The sequence below is a fragment of the Pristiophorus japonicus genome, chromosome 23 (assembly GCF_044704955.1).
Source record: "Pristiophorus japonicus isolate sPriJap1 chromosome 23, sPriJap1.hap1, whole genome shotgun sequence".
Taxonomy (NCBI): Eukaryota; Metazoa; Chordata; class Chondrichthyes; family Pristiophoridae; genus Pristiophorus; species Pristiophorus japonicus.
Window position 1 is genome coordinate 7,546,308 of NC_091999.1, and position 14,886 is coordinate 7,561,193.

General features: G+C 52.2%; 1 protein-coding gene across 2 annotated transcripts in view; it reads left to right on the plus strand.

Annotated features, from left to right (window-relative positions):
* Positions 1-1,186: 1,186 nt before the first annotated feature.
* LOC139235294 (streptococcal hemagglutinin-like) overlaps positions 1,187-14,886 on the plus strand; it is a 73,715-nt gene continuing 60,015 nt past the window's right edge. For both annotated transcript variants that reach the window (XM_070866436.1, XM_070866437.1), the window contains exon 1: positions 1,187-1,340. The gene's annotated coding sequence lies outside the window, so the exon portion shown is untranslated. The remainder of the gene's footprint in view (positions 1,341-14,886) is intronic.

Consider the following 14,886-nt stretch of genomic DNA (forward strand, 5'->3'; position numbering starts at 1 on the left):
TTAGAGAGAGAGGGGGAGAGGGCGTAGGGAGTGAGAGAGTGGGGGAGAGGGAGGGGGGAGAGGAGAGAGGGAGAGAGAGAGAGAGGGACGGGGGAGAGAGTGGGCGAGGAGGAGAGAGGAAGGGGAGAGAGCGGGGGAGAGAGAGAGAGAGAGAGAGAGAGAGAGAGCGAGAGAGCGAGCGGGAGCTGGAGGGAGAGAGAGCGAGAGGGAGCGGGAGGGAGAGAGAGCGAGGGGGAGAGGGAGAGGAGGAGGAGGAGAAGAGAGAGAGAGAGAGAGAGAGAGGAGACGGCGGAGGAGGAGGAGGAGGAGGAGAGAGAGAGAGAGAGAGAGAGTGGGGGGAGGGAGAGAGAGAGAGAGGGGGAGAGAGTAGGACAGGGGGAGGGGGGGGGAGTAGGACAGGAGGGAGGGGGGGGGAGAGAGAGGGGAGAGGGGAGAGGGGAGGGGGGGAGAGGGAGAGAGAGGGAGGGGGAGAGAGAGAGAGAGAGAGAGAGAGGAGGGAGGGGAGAGCGAGGGGGAGAGACCGAGAGGGAGAGGGAGAGGGAGAGGGAGGGAGAGAGAGAGAGAGAGGGAGGGAGAGAGAGAGGGGGATGGAGAGATCGAGGGGAAGAGAGAGGAGGAGAGACAGAGAGAGAGAGGAGGAGAGAGAGAGAGGAAGGGTCGGGGGGAGAGAGAGAGAGAGAGGGGAGGGGGGAGAGAGGGGGGGAGAGACAGAGGGGGAAAGGGTGGGAGGGGAGAAGGAGAGAGAGAGAGAGAGAGAGAAGGAAGGGGAGGGAGAGGTGGAGAGAGAGAGCGGGGTGGAGAGAGAGAAGGAAGGGGAGGGAGAGGTGGAGAGAGAGAGCGGGGTGGAGAGAGAGAGAGGGATGGAGAGAGAGTGAGTGGGGGAGAATGGGGGGAGAGAGAGGGAGGGAGGGAGCGGGAGAGAGAGGGAGGGAGGGAGGGAGTGGAGAGAGGGAGGGAGTGGAGAGAGAGAGGGAGGGAGGGAGTGACGGGGGAGAGAGAGAGGGGGAGGAGGGTGAAGGTGGAGGTGGAGGGAGAGAGAGGGACAGAGAGCGAGGAGAGGGAGGGGGAGAGAGAGAGAGGAGAGAGAAAGACGGGGGGAGAGAGAGAGGGGGAGAGAAAGAGAGAGGGGGAGAGAAAGAGAGAGGGGAGGCCTGACAGTCCCCAGCCCCACAGCCCGGACCCGGGAGGAGAGAGACAGGCTGCCCTCCGAGGGAGGAGGGCTGGGGAGAGTAGGCAGTAATGCCACCAATATCGGGGCCACAGAGCACTGAGTACAGTTCTGGTCGCCATATTATCAGAAGGATAGAGAGGCTCCGGAGTGGGTGCAGAGAAGTATTACAAGATATGCGAGGGTGTACATATCAGGAAACGATGAACAGGCTGGGTCCCTTTTCTCTTGATAAAGAGCCTGAGGGCTAATAAAGATCTATAAAACAGTAAGCACAATTTGTATTTAAAACTGAGATGAGGAATTTCTTCTCTCTGAGGGTTGTAAATCTGTGGAATTCTCTGCCTCAGGGAGCTGTGGAAGCCGGGACATTGAATAAATTTAAGACCGAGATAGACAGTTACTTAATGGATTAGGCATGCAGGTACAGCAGGCAGTAAAGAAAGCAAATGGCATGCTGGCCTTCATAGGAGCAGGGAGGTCTTACTGCAGTTGTACAGGGCCTTGGTGAGACCACACCTTGAGTATTGTGTGCAGTTTTGGTCTCCTAATCTGAGGAAGGATGTGCTTGCTATTGAGGGAGTGCAGCGAAGATTCACCAGACTGATTCCCGGGATGGCAGGACTGACATATGAAGAAAGACTGGATCGACTGGGCTTATACTCACTGGAGTTTAGAAGAATGAGAGGGGATCTCATAGAAACATATAAAATTCTGACGGGACTGGACAGGTTAGATGCAGGAAGAATGTTCCTGATGTTGGGGAAGTCCAGAACCAGGGGTCACAGTCTAAGGATAAGGGGTAAGCCATTTAGGACCGAGATGAGGAGAAACTTCTTCACTCAGAGAGTGGTGCACCTGTAGAATTCTCTACCACAGAAAGTTGTGGAGTCCAGTTCGTTGGATATACTCAAGAGGGAGTTAGATATGGCCCTTACGGCTAAAGGGATCAGAGGGTATGGAGAGAAAGCAGGAATGGGGTACTGAAGTTGCATGATCAGCCATGATCTTATTGAATGGTGGTGCAGGCTCGAAGGGCCGAATGGCCTACTCCTGCACCAATTTCTATGTTTCTATGATAAGGGAATAAGTGGTTATGGGGAGCGGGCAGGGAAGTGGACCCGAGTCCATGATCGGATCAGCCATGGTCGTATTAAATGGCGGAGCAGGCTCGAGGGGCCGTATGGCCGACTCCTGCTCCTATTTCTTATGTTCTTATGTTTAAAAGTACGTTAAAAAAGTCTGTTAATGATTTGTCAACGAGGCAATAATGAGCTTAATTGGGTGGCCCACTGCTGCCTGTTGGATCTGCTCAGAGCTGACAGACCCTGACATCGGGAAAGGTGGTGGGCAGAGCTTCTGTCAAAAACAACACCCACATCCCCACCCGACCCACCAACGATCCCGCCCGCTGACATCCCGGAACATTCCCTCCTATGTCATTAAACTTTTCATCTCATGCCTGAGATTATTCTCTAAACCTCACAATTAAACAACAGCCCTGTTAGTCATAGCCCAGGGGCAGCAAGGGCCCAGCCCACACTACGATGTATGCGCACACTAGGTTCGTGCAGCAGAGCTGGTCTCCCAGTCGTCCTGGTTAACCCTTGCCACTGGACCAAGGCCGAGCTCTGTCAAGCCCATGTGGTGTGCAACGGTCACCCCACGTTAAACGAATCCACCCACGGGCATCTTCCACCCTTCAACATGTAGTTCGGGATCCGGAATATTAGGTCCTTCACTGAAACACCTCTGAACTTTTTGACATGGAAGCAAGTCATCCTCGACTCGAGGGACTGCCGATGATGGTGACTTCATGGCCACATTGCTGTGTGTGGGAGCTTGCTGTGCGCAAATTGGCTGCCGCGTTTCCCACATTACAACAGCGACTACACTCCAAAAGTACTTCATTGGCTGTAAAGCGCTTTGAGACATCCGGTGGTCGTGAAAGGCGCTATATAAATCCAAGTCTTTTATATCGTGCCTTCGAACAGGATTTCATTTATAGCCCTTGGGTAAACAGACTTGCGTTTGTATCCAGCCTTTGAAATGACTTGCCTTTGCACGTTCCCACTTATGGGGGGGGGGGGGCGAGCAAAACCAGATGCCATCAACAGGAGGTAGTCACGAAGAAATCAAATGGGGAATTCAGAAGTGAATTGTTTACCCAGAGAGTGGTGAGAATGCAGAACTCACTCCCACACGCATAGTATAGAGGCAATTAAGGGCAAGCTACGTAAACATCTGAGGGAGATGGAAATAGAGGCTTATGCTGATGGATGTCAATGAGGAAAGAAGGGAGGGGGGTTAAGTGGAGCATAAACGCTGGAACGGACTGGTTGGGCCTAATGGCCTGTCTCTGTGCCGTATATTCTATGTAATGCGATGTAATTCGATGTAATCTCAGGCCTGCGGTAATTCTCCAAAACTCACAATGAAACAACAGCCCCATTACTCACGCTCAGGTGTAATAAACCACTGAAGCAGATGGCAAACTAGCAACGGGCGTTGTCTTACACAACAACTCATGGCCGGTCTTGGTCATGTCACGTGTTAGTTTCTGCACAGTAACTTAAAATAATGGTGATATTTTATCAGGCCCTGCAAGTGGATATTGATAACCCACGATCTCCATCACCTCATCATCACAGGCAGTCCCTCGGAATCGAGGAAGACTTGCTTCCACGCTTAATATGAGTCCTTAGGTGGCTGAACAGTCCAATACGGGAACCACATTCCCTGTCACAGGTGGGACAGACAGTGGTTGAGGGTACGGGAGGGTGGGACAGGTTTGCCGCATGCTCCTTCCGCTGCCTGCGCTTGGTTTCTGCACGCTCTCGGCAACGAGACTCGAGGTGCTCAGCATCCTCCCGGATGTACTTCCTCCACTTAGGGCAGACTGGTCTTTGGCCAGGGTCTCCCAGGTGTCGGTGGGGATGTTGCACTTTATCACGGAGACTTTGAGGGTGTCCTTGTAACGTTTCCGCTGCCCACCTTTGGCTTGTTTGCCGTGAAGGAGTTCCGAGTAGAGCGCTTGCTTTGGGAGTCTCGTGTCTGGGGGCCATGCGGACAATGTGGCCCTGCCCAGCGGAGCTGGTCAAGTGTGGTCAGTGCTTCGATGCTGGGGATGTTGGCCTGGTCGAGGACGCTAACGTTGGTGCGTCTGTCCTACCAGGGGACTGTACGATACCTGATTGGCTGCCCAGAGCCATGTGACTCCAGCTCCAGGCCTGCGCATGTTCTGATGTGCACGCGCTGCAACAGGCAGTCAGTCCAGGCCTTGCTGGGCCGCCTGGTGTGTTGGGCCCTGCAGGGCTGCTGTGGATGATGAGTTCTGCTTCGTGGTCAACCGTGATGTCAATTGCCACTGGTGTGTGTGTGTTGGGGGATCAAAAAAGGTAGGGTCCAAGGCGGGTTGCTCAGGGTAGTCCGTGAATCTGAGTTTGATTTGGTCCAAGTGTTTCCGGTGAATGAGTCCATTTGAAAGTTTGACCCGAAACACCCTGCTCTCCTCTTTGGCCACGACAGTGCCGGGAAGCCACTTGGGACCTTGTCCATAATTTAATACAAATACAGGATCATTGACTTCAATCTCACGTGACACATTTGCGCTATCATGGTATGCACTTTGTTGAAGCCGCCTGCTCTCTACCTGTTCATGTAGATCGGGGTGAACTAACGAGAGCCTGGTCTTAAGTGCTCTTTTCATGAGCAGTTCAGCAGGTGGGATCCCAGTGAGTGAGTGGGGTCTCGTGCGGTAGCTAAGCAGGACTCGGGATAGGCGAGTCTGCAGTGAGCCTTCAGTTACCCTCTTCAAGCCTTGCTTGATGGTTTGCACTGCTCTCTCTGCCTGACCATTGGACGCTGGTTTAAACGGGGCAGATGTGACATGTTTGATCCTGTTAAGGGTCATAAATTCTTTGAACTCAGCACTGGTAAAACATGGCCCGTTGTCGCTCACCAGCACATTGGGTAAGCCGTGAGTGGCAAACATGGCCCGCAGGCTTTGAGTAGTGGTAGCGGACGTGCTGGCTGACATTATCTCACATTCAATCCACTTGGAGTACGCGTCTATAACCACAAGGAACATTTTACCCAAGAACGGGCCTGCATAGTCGACGTGTGCCCTAGACTACGGTTTGGAGGGCCAAGACCATAAACTTAGTGGCGCCTCCCTGGGTACATTGTTTAACTGTGAACATGTATTACATCTGTGAACACAGGACTCTAAGTCCACATCGATACCGACCACCGCATGTGGGATCTGGCTATCACTTTCATCATTACGATGCCTGGGTGGGTACTGTGGAGGTCATTGATGAAGGTGTCTCTGCCCTTCTTGGGGACCACTACTCGATTGCCTCACAGAAGGCAGTCTGCCTGTATAGACATTTCATCTTTGCGCCGCTGGAACAGCTTTATCTCTTCCTGCATTTCCACTGGGACACTGGACCAGCTTCCGTGAAGCACACAGCTTTTGACTAGAGATAAAAAGGGGTCCTGGCTTGTCCATGCTTTGATCTGCCGGGCAGTGAAGGGTGATTGCTCACTCTCAAATGCTTCCATAACCATGGTTAGATCTGTGGGCTGCGCCATTTCCACCCCCGTGGTGGGCAATGGCAGCCTACTGAGAGCATCGGCGCAGTTTTCTGTGCCTGACCTGTGGCAGATGGCGTAGTTGTATGTGGACAACGTGATCGCCCATCCCTGGATGCGGACCGATGCGTTGGTGTTTATCCCTTTGCTCTCGGAAAACAGGGATATAAGTGGCTTTTGGTCAGTTTCCAATTCAAATTTTAGCCCAAACAGGTATTGATGCATTTTCTTTACCCTATAGACACACGCTAACACTTCTTTCTCAATCATGCTGTCGGCTCTCTCAGCCTTAGACAGACTCCTGGATGCATAAGCAACCGGTTGCAGTTTCCCGAAATCATTGGCTTGTTGCAATACACACCCGAAGCCATATGACGATGCATCACGTGCTAATACCAAACGCTTACATGGATCATACAACACAAGCAATTTGTTTGAGCATAACAATTTTCTCGCTTTTACAAAGGCATTTTCTTGGCTTTTGCCCCAAACCCATTCGCCCCCTTTTCATAGTAAAACATGTAGTGGTTCTAGCAGTGTGCTGAGACCCGGTAAGAAGTTACCAAAGTAGTTTAAGAGTCCCAGGAACGACCGCAGCTCCGTCACGTTCTGTGGCCTCGGTGCGTTCTCGATTGCCTCCGTCTTCGCGTTGGTGGGTCTGATGCCGTCCGCCGCAATCCTCCTTCCCAGGAACTCCACTTCAGGCGCCAGGAAAACGCACTTTGAGCATTTTAACCTGAACCCCACGTGGTTGAGTCGACTAAGAACCTCCTCCAGGTTCTGCAGATGCTCGACTGTGTTCCGACCTGTGACCAAGATGTCGTCCTGGAAGACCACGGTGTGCGGGACCGACGTCAGTAAACTTTCCATGTTTCTCTGGAATATCGCCGTCGCTGATCGGATTCCAAACGGGCATCTGTTACAAACAAAAAGACCTTTGTGTGTGTTGATGCAGGTGAGGGCCTTCGATGATTCCTCCAGTTCCTGCGTCATGTCGGCTGAAGTCAGATCCAGCTTCGTGAACGTCTTTCCTCCCGCCAGCGTTGCAAAGAAGTCGTCGGCTTTTGGTAGTGGGTATTGGTCCTGCAGGGAGAAACGATTGATAGTTACTTTGTAATCGTCACAGATTCTGACGGTGCCGTCTCCCTTGAGGACTGGAACAATAGGACTGGCCCAATCACTGAACTCGATCGGTGAGATGATGCCCTCTCTTTGTAGCCGGTCTAGCTCGATTTCTACCCTTTCTCTCATCATGTACGGTACTGCTCTCGCCTTGTGATGGATGGGTTGCGCCCCCGGAATTAGATGGATCTGCACTTTTGCTCCTTGGAATTTCCTGATGCCTGGTTCGAACAACGAAGGAAATTTGTTTAAGACCTGTGCACATGAAGTGTCGTCAGCGGACAAGAGAGCTCGGATGTCGTCCCAATTCCAGCGCATCTTTCCCAGCCAGCTCCTGCCGAGCAGCGTGGGACCATCGCCCGGTACCACCCAGAGTGGTAGCTTGTGCACTGCTCCATCGTAGGAGACCTTTACGGTAGCACTGCCCATTACAGGAATCAGTTCTTTCGTGTACGTTCTTAGTTTCATGCAAATTGGAGTTAAGGCTGGCCTTGAGGCCTTGTTGCACCACAACTTTTCGAAAGTCTTTTTGCCCATGATGGACTGGCTCATGCCCGTGTCCAGCTCCATTGACACCGGGAGTCCGTTTAGTTCAACCTTCAGCATTATCCGGGGACAATTCGTGGTGAATGTGTGCATCCAATGTACCTCTGCCTCCTCTATCAGAGGTTCTGTTTTATCGTGATCCTCCGTGGATCTGTCCTCCTCTGCAACATGGTAATTTGCAGGTTTAGCATGCCTAGCAGCTCGCCTCTACATACGTTGGAGGTGTCCCATTGTTCCACAACCCTTGCAAACGTACCCTTTGAATCGGCATGAATGGAAACGATGATCACCCCCGCAGCGCCAACAAGGTGTTAATGGCCTTGCATTCATCACCCTTGATGGTGGACTCTGAGACATCTGCAGACGTGTAGCTGCAGGTACGTGTGACCTGCCCTGTACGTTACGATTCGAAAACAACATCACTTTATTCACAATATTGTAGCAGCACTTATGTGCTGAGAGATTTGCTTAATATTGTCACTGGTGGCAATGAACACCTGGGCTATCGCTATGGCCTTACTCAAGGTTGGGGTCTCTACAGTCAAAAGTTTGCGAAGTATGGTTTCATGGCCAATGCCAAGTATGAAAAAGTCTCTGAGCATGTGCTCCAAATGTCTTTCAAATTCGCAATGTCCTTCAAGGCGTCTTAGCTTGGCGACATAACTCGCCACTTCCTGGCCTTCAGATCTTTTGTAGGTGTCGAACTGGTACCTCGCCATCAGAACGCTTTCCTTCGGGTTCAAATGCTCTCGGACCAGTGTGCACAAATCATCGTACGATTTTTCTGTGGGTTTTGCTGAAGTGAGCAGATTGTTCATGAGGCCATACTTTGGTGCCCCACAGACGGTAAGGAGGCTCGCTCTACATTTGGCAGTGCTCTCTTCCCCATCTAGCTCGTTGGCCATGAAGTATTGGCTGAGTCGTTCCACAAAAGTTTCCGAAACATCTCCCTCCAAGAATTTCGCCAGGATGCCCACTGTTCTCTGCATCTTTGGGTTCGCTATCTGTATCTCGTCGCCAGTTGTAGTGTATGGAGAAAGAGTCAGACTGAACACTGAGCTCAAAGTAATGTGTGACCTTAGTCTTTTATTGCAGGTCTCCAGAGTGCCTCTCCAACCTGTGAAGCCTCCTTAAATACCTGTGCTTCCAAGGGATTATGAGATCCCTTGGGACTCCGGGGAATGAACTCTCTGGTGGCTGTACAGAGTACATACAAGTCCAGATACATAACAGGTTACGTACATAACATCACTCCCCCATGAGGTCAACAATACACTTATTTATCTGGGGCTTTGTACTTTCTTGTCGATCGTCTAGGTACAAATGCTGCTGTGGTTGGGTTGGTCAGTTCTTCATTGGGCTGTTGGACAGCCGGCCTTGCCGGGCTGCTGGGAATGATGAGTTCTGTTTCGTGGTCAACTGTGATGTCAGTTGTCACTTGTGTGTATGTTCGAGGGTCAAAGTCGGTGGTGTCCTCTTCAGGTTGTATGTAGCTGTTGGTGAACCGCAGTCTAATTTGGTCCAATGTTTTCGGTGCGTTTGTCCATTGGTCAGTTTGACCTGAAATATCCTACTGCCCTCTTTGGCTGTGACCATGACAGTGAGCCATTTAGCACCATGTCCATAAATGAGCACAAACACAGGATCATCGATCTCAATATCGTGTGACAAGTTTGCGCGGTCATGGTACACACTCTGTTGATGCCGCCTGCCCTCCACGTGATCATGTAGATCAGGGTGGACCAGAGAGAGCCTTGTTTTAAGCGCCCTTTTCATGAGCAGCTCGGCTGGGGGAATCCCTGTGAGTGAGTGGGGTCTGGTGCGGTAGCTGAGCAGTACTCAGGACAACTGGGTCTGCAGGGAGCCTTCCGACATGCATTTCAAGCTTTGCTTGATGGTCTGGACTGCCCGTTCTGCCTGGCCGTTGGATGCGGGCTTGAACGGGGCAGATGTGACATGTTTGTTCCCGTTGCGAGTCATGAATTCTTTGAATTCGGCACTGGTGAAGCACGGCCCATTGTTGCTGACGAGGACATCGGGCAGGCCGTGCGTGGCAAACACGGCTCGCAGACTTTCAATAGTGGCCGTGGACATGCTTACAGACATTATTGCACATTCAATCCACTTTGAGTAAGTATCCACGACAATCAAAAACATTTTGCCTAGGAATGGGCCTGCATAGTCGACATGGATCCTCGACCACGGTTTGGAGGGCCAGGACCATAAACTTAGCGGTGCCTCTCTGGGTGCATTGCTCAACTGAGAGCAAGTGTTGCACTGGCGCACACATGACTCTAGATCTGAGTCGATGCCGGGCCACCACACGTGGGATCTGGCTCTGGCTTTCATCATCACGATGCCTGGGTGGGTGCTGTGTAGGTCACAAATAAATGTGTCTCTGCCTTTCTTGGGTAAGACCACACGATTGCCCCACAAGAGACAGTCTGCTTGCCGGGACAGCTCATCTTTGCGTCTGTGGAACGGCTTAATCGCTTCCTGCATCTCCATTGGGACACTGGACCAGCTCCCGTGGAGGACACAGTTTTTTAACCAGGGACAGTAAAGGATCCTGGCTGGTCCAGGTCCTGATCTGGCGGGCCGTAACGGGGGATTTCTTGTTCTCAAATGCCTCCATGACCGTAAGCAAGTCCGCAGGCTGTGCCATTTCCACCCCGATGGTGGGTAATGGCAGCCGACTGAGAGCATCAGCGCAGTTCTCTGTGCCCGGTCTGTGGTGAATTACATAGTTGTTGCCGACAGTGTGAACTCCCATCTTTGGCTACAGGCAAAGGCATTGGTGTTAATCCCTTTGCTCTCCAAGAATAGCGATATGAGCGGCTTGTGGTCAGTTTCAAGCTCGAACTTGAGGCCAAATAAGTACTGGTGCCTTTTTTTTAACCCTGTAAATGCACACCAGAGCCTCTTTTTCAACCGTGCTGTAAGCCCTTTCAGCCTTGGATAAACTCCTGCATGCATATGCAACTGGTTGCAAAATTCCCGATTCATTAGCCTGTTGTAACACACACCCGATCCCGTATGATGACAGATCGCAAGCTAACACCAATCGTTGACGTGGTTTATACAGAACAAGAAGTTTGTTAGAACACAGTAAATTTCTGGCTTTCTTAAAGGCAGCCTCTTGTGAATTCCCCCATAATCAGTCATCTCCCTTGTGCAGTAGCTCATGCAGGGGTTCTAGTAGGGTGTTTAACAGGATCGGTCCAAGTCAACATAGATTTATGAAAGGGAAATCATGCTTGACAAATCTTCTGGAATTTTTTGAGGATGTAACTAGTAGAGTGGACAAGGGAGAACCAGTGGATGTTGGGTATTTGGACTTTCAAAAGGCTTTTGACAAGGTTCCGCACAAGAGATTGGTATGCAAAATTAAAGCACTTGGTATTGGGTGTAATGTACTGACGTGGATAGAGAACTGGTTGGCAGACAGGAAGCAGAGAGTCGGGATAAATGGGTCCTTTTCAGAATGGCAGGCAGTGACTAGTGGGGTGCCGCAGGGCTCAGTGCTGGGACCCCAGCTATTTACAATATACATTAATGATTTGGATGAAGGAACTGAGTACAATAGCTCCAAGTTTGCAGATGACACTAAACTGGATGGCGATGTGAGCTATGAGGAGGACGCGACGAGGCTGCAGGGTGACTTGGACAGGTTAAGTGAGTGCAGTATAATGTGGATAAATGTGAGTTTATCCACTTTGGGGGAAAAACATGAAGGCAGAATATTATCTGAATGGCGGCAGATTAGGAAAAGGGGAGGTGCAACGAGACCTGGGTGTCATGGTACATCAGTCATTGAAAGTTGGCATGCAGGTACAGCAGGCGGTGAAGAAGGCAAATGGTATGTTGGCCTTCATAGCTAGGGGATTTGAGTATAGGAGCAGGGAGGTCTTACTGCAGTTGTACAGGGCTTTAGTGAGGCCTCACCTGGAATATTGTGTTCAGTTTTGGTCTCCTAATCTGAGGAAGGACGTTCTTGCTATTGAGGGAGTGCAGCGAAGGTTCACCAGACTGATTCCCGGGATGGCAGGACTGACATATGAGGAGAGACTGGATCAACTGGGCCTTTATACATTGGAGTTTAGAAGGATGAGAGGGGATCTCATAGAAACATACAAGATTCTGACGGGACTGGACTGGTTAGAAGCGGGAGGATTGTCCCCAATGTTAGGGAAGTCCAGAAACAGGGTACACAGTCTTAGGATAAGGGGTAAGCCATTTAGGACCGAGATGAGGAGAAACTTCTTCACCCAGAGAGTGGTGAACCTGTGGAATTCTCTACCACAGAGAGTTGTTGATGCCAGATCATTGGATATATTCAAGAGGGAGTTAGATGTGGCCCTTACGGCTAAAGGGATCAAGGGGTATGGAGAGAAAGCAAGAAAGGGGTACTGAGGTGAATGATCAGCCATGATCTTATTGAATGGCGGTGCAGGCTCGAGGGGCCGGTTGGCCTACTCCTGCACCTATTTGTTATGTTACTATGTTTCAGTGCCATGCGCATTGTGCTCTGAAAACGGGCTTTTGCGATGCGTTCCCTTGTTGGTGCACACTCCGTACGGACCTGGGGAGGCCGAGTTTTCTGGGCCATTAAATGTGAGGGATTTCAGGCAGAGAGCAGGAGAAACGTTTGCCCCCACAGAGCGTGTGAGGCTGTGGAATGGACACAGTTAGTGATTGGAGCAGGAACCAGGGCCAACAGTTGAGGATAGGTTGGACAGGTGGCTCGAGGGAAAGGGGGATATGGGAAGAGGGCAAGGAAGATGGGATTAGGATCCTGCTCGTGGGGAGCACAATCCACAAGATGGTCTGCGATTGCGATGGAGGTCTGCCGAGGCTGGGATGTGGAGCAGACAGCACGACAAGGTTGTTTCTCCTCCCGGCTGTCCAGTGTCTGCTGCTACCAGTCAAGCGCAGGTAGAATTGGGGTGGACTGTGACAGTATCATCATCGGCAGTCCCTCGGAATCGAGGAAGACTTGCTACCACTCTTAAAATGAGTTCTTAGGTGACTGAACAGTCCAATACGAGAGCCACAGTCCCTGTCACAGGTGGGACAGACAGTGGTTGAGGGAAGGGGAGGGTGGGACTGGTTTGCCGCACGCTCCTTCCGCTGCCTGCGCTTGGTTTCTGCATGCTCTCGGCGACGAGCCTCGAGGTGCTCAGCGCCCTCCCGGATGCACTTCCTCCACTTAGGGCGGACTGGTCTTTGGCCCAGGGACTCCCAGGTGTCGGGGATGTTGCACTTTATCAGGGAGACTTTGAGGGTGTCCCTGTAACGTTTCCTCTGCCCACCTGGGGCTCGCTTGCCGTGAAGGAGTTCTGAGTAGAGCGCTTGCTTTGGGAGTCTCGTGTCGGGGGGACATGCGGACAATGTAGCCCTGCCCAGCGGAGCTGGTCGAGTGTGGTCAATGCTTCAATGCTGGGGATGTTGGCCTGGTCGAGGACGCTAATGTTGGTGCGTCTGTCCTCCCAGGGGATTTGCAGGATCTTGCGGAGACATCGTTGGTGGTATTTCTCCAGAGATTTGAGGTGTCTACTGTACATGGTCCACGTCTCTGAGCCATGCAGGAGAGGGGGTATTACTACAGCCCTGTAGACCATGAGATTGCTGGTGGATTTGAGGGCCTGCTCTTCGAACACTCTCTTCCTCAGGCGGCTGAAGGCTGCACTGGCGCACTGGAAGCGGTGTTGGACCTCGTCGCCAATGTCTGCCATTGTTGATAAGAGGCTCCCGAGGTATGGGAAATGGTTCACGTTGTCCATGGCTGCGCAGTGGTTCTTGATGAGACAGAGTGAACAGTGATTCAGGCAAGGAATACCATGCCATTCGTGACACAACCAGCATTGCTCAATAACAGGACGGGTGAAGAAGATAATTAAGGAAATTAAGGTAATTCATATCCTTTGTTATCCCACGCCAATGGAAAGATTATTAATGTAATGCAGTAGATAACATCATCATCATAGGCAGTTCCCGCTAAAGTCCCAAAGTCTGTAAACTGTGAGCCAATCCTGCATATCTGGACATATCTAGTCCTGTTGCATTTCAGACATTCCTCTCCTGCAATTATAATCAACTATTTATGATTGAATTAAGGATGGTTGGAACTATGTGGGTGTGATCGTTGCAGCTTGTTGAAAGTTCCCAGGCAACAGGCTGTCTTCAACAGAGGTAGAGCGAGGGGCTGAGATACATTTCCAGGACATTTGACTCGAAGTCCAAGCACGTTACTCTCGGGGGCCCTCCTGAACGATCCCACAGTTGCCCTCCGTCTTCCCTGTCACAATCTTCATACCACCAGCATTTGGCTCTAACCCAGCAGCAACTCACCGCCTGCTCCTGGTGACTGTCTTACCCAGGGAGGGAGAGAGAGGGTTGAGCATCTTACCCAGGGAGGGAGGGAGGGGGTTGACCATCTTACCCAGGGAGGGAGGGGGTTGACCATCTTACCCAGGGAGGGAGGGGGTTGACCATCTTACCCAGGGAGGGAGGGGGTTGACCATCTTACCCAGGGAGGGAGGGGGTTGACCATCTTACCCAGGGAGGGAGGGAGGGGGTTGACCATCTTACCCAGGGAGGGAGGGAGGGGGTTGACCATCTTACCCAGGGAGGGAGGGGGTTGACCATCTTACCCAGGGAGGGAGGGGGTTGACCATCTTACCCAGGGAGGGAGGGAGGGGGTTGACCATCTTACCCAGGGAGGGAGGGAGGGGGTTGACCATCTTACCCAGGGAGGGAGAGAGAGGGTTGACCATCTTACCCAGGGAGGGAGGGAGGGGGTTGACCATCTTACCCAGGGAGGGAGGGTGTTGACCATCTTACCCAGGGAGGGAGGGGGTTGACCATCTTACCCAGGGAGGGAGGGAGGGGGTTGACCATCTTACCCAGGGAGGGAGGGAGGGGGTTGACCATCTTACCCAGGGAGGGAGGGGGTTGACCATCTTACCCAGGGAGGGAGGGAGGGGGTTGAGCATCTTACCCAGGGAGGGAGGGAGGGGGTTGAGCATCTTACCCAGGGAGGGAGGGGGTTGACCATCTTACCCAAGGAGGGAGGGGGTTGACCATCTTACCCAGGGAGGGAGGGAGGGGGTTGACCATCTTACCCAGGGAGGGACGGAGGGGGTTGACCATCTTACCCAGGGAGGGAGAGAGAGGGAGAGAGTTGACCATCTTACCCAGGGAGGGAGAGAGAGGGTTGAGCATCTTACCCAGGGAGGGAGGGGGTTGACCATCTTACCCAGGGAGGGAGGGGGTTGACCATCTTACCCAGGGAGGGAGGGGGTTGACCATCTTACCCAGGGAGGGAGGGAGGGGGTTGACCATCTTACCCAGGGAGGGAGGGGGTTGACCATCTTACCCAGGGAGGGAGGGATGGGGTTGACCATCTTACCCAGGGAGGGAGGGAGAGGGTTGACCATCTTACCCAGGGAGGG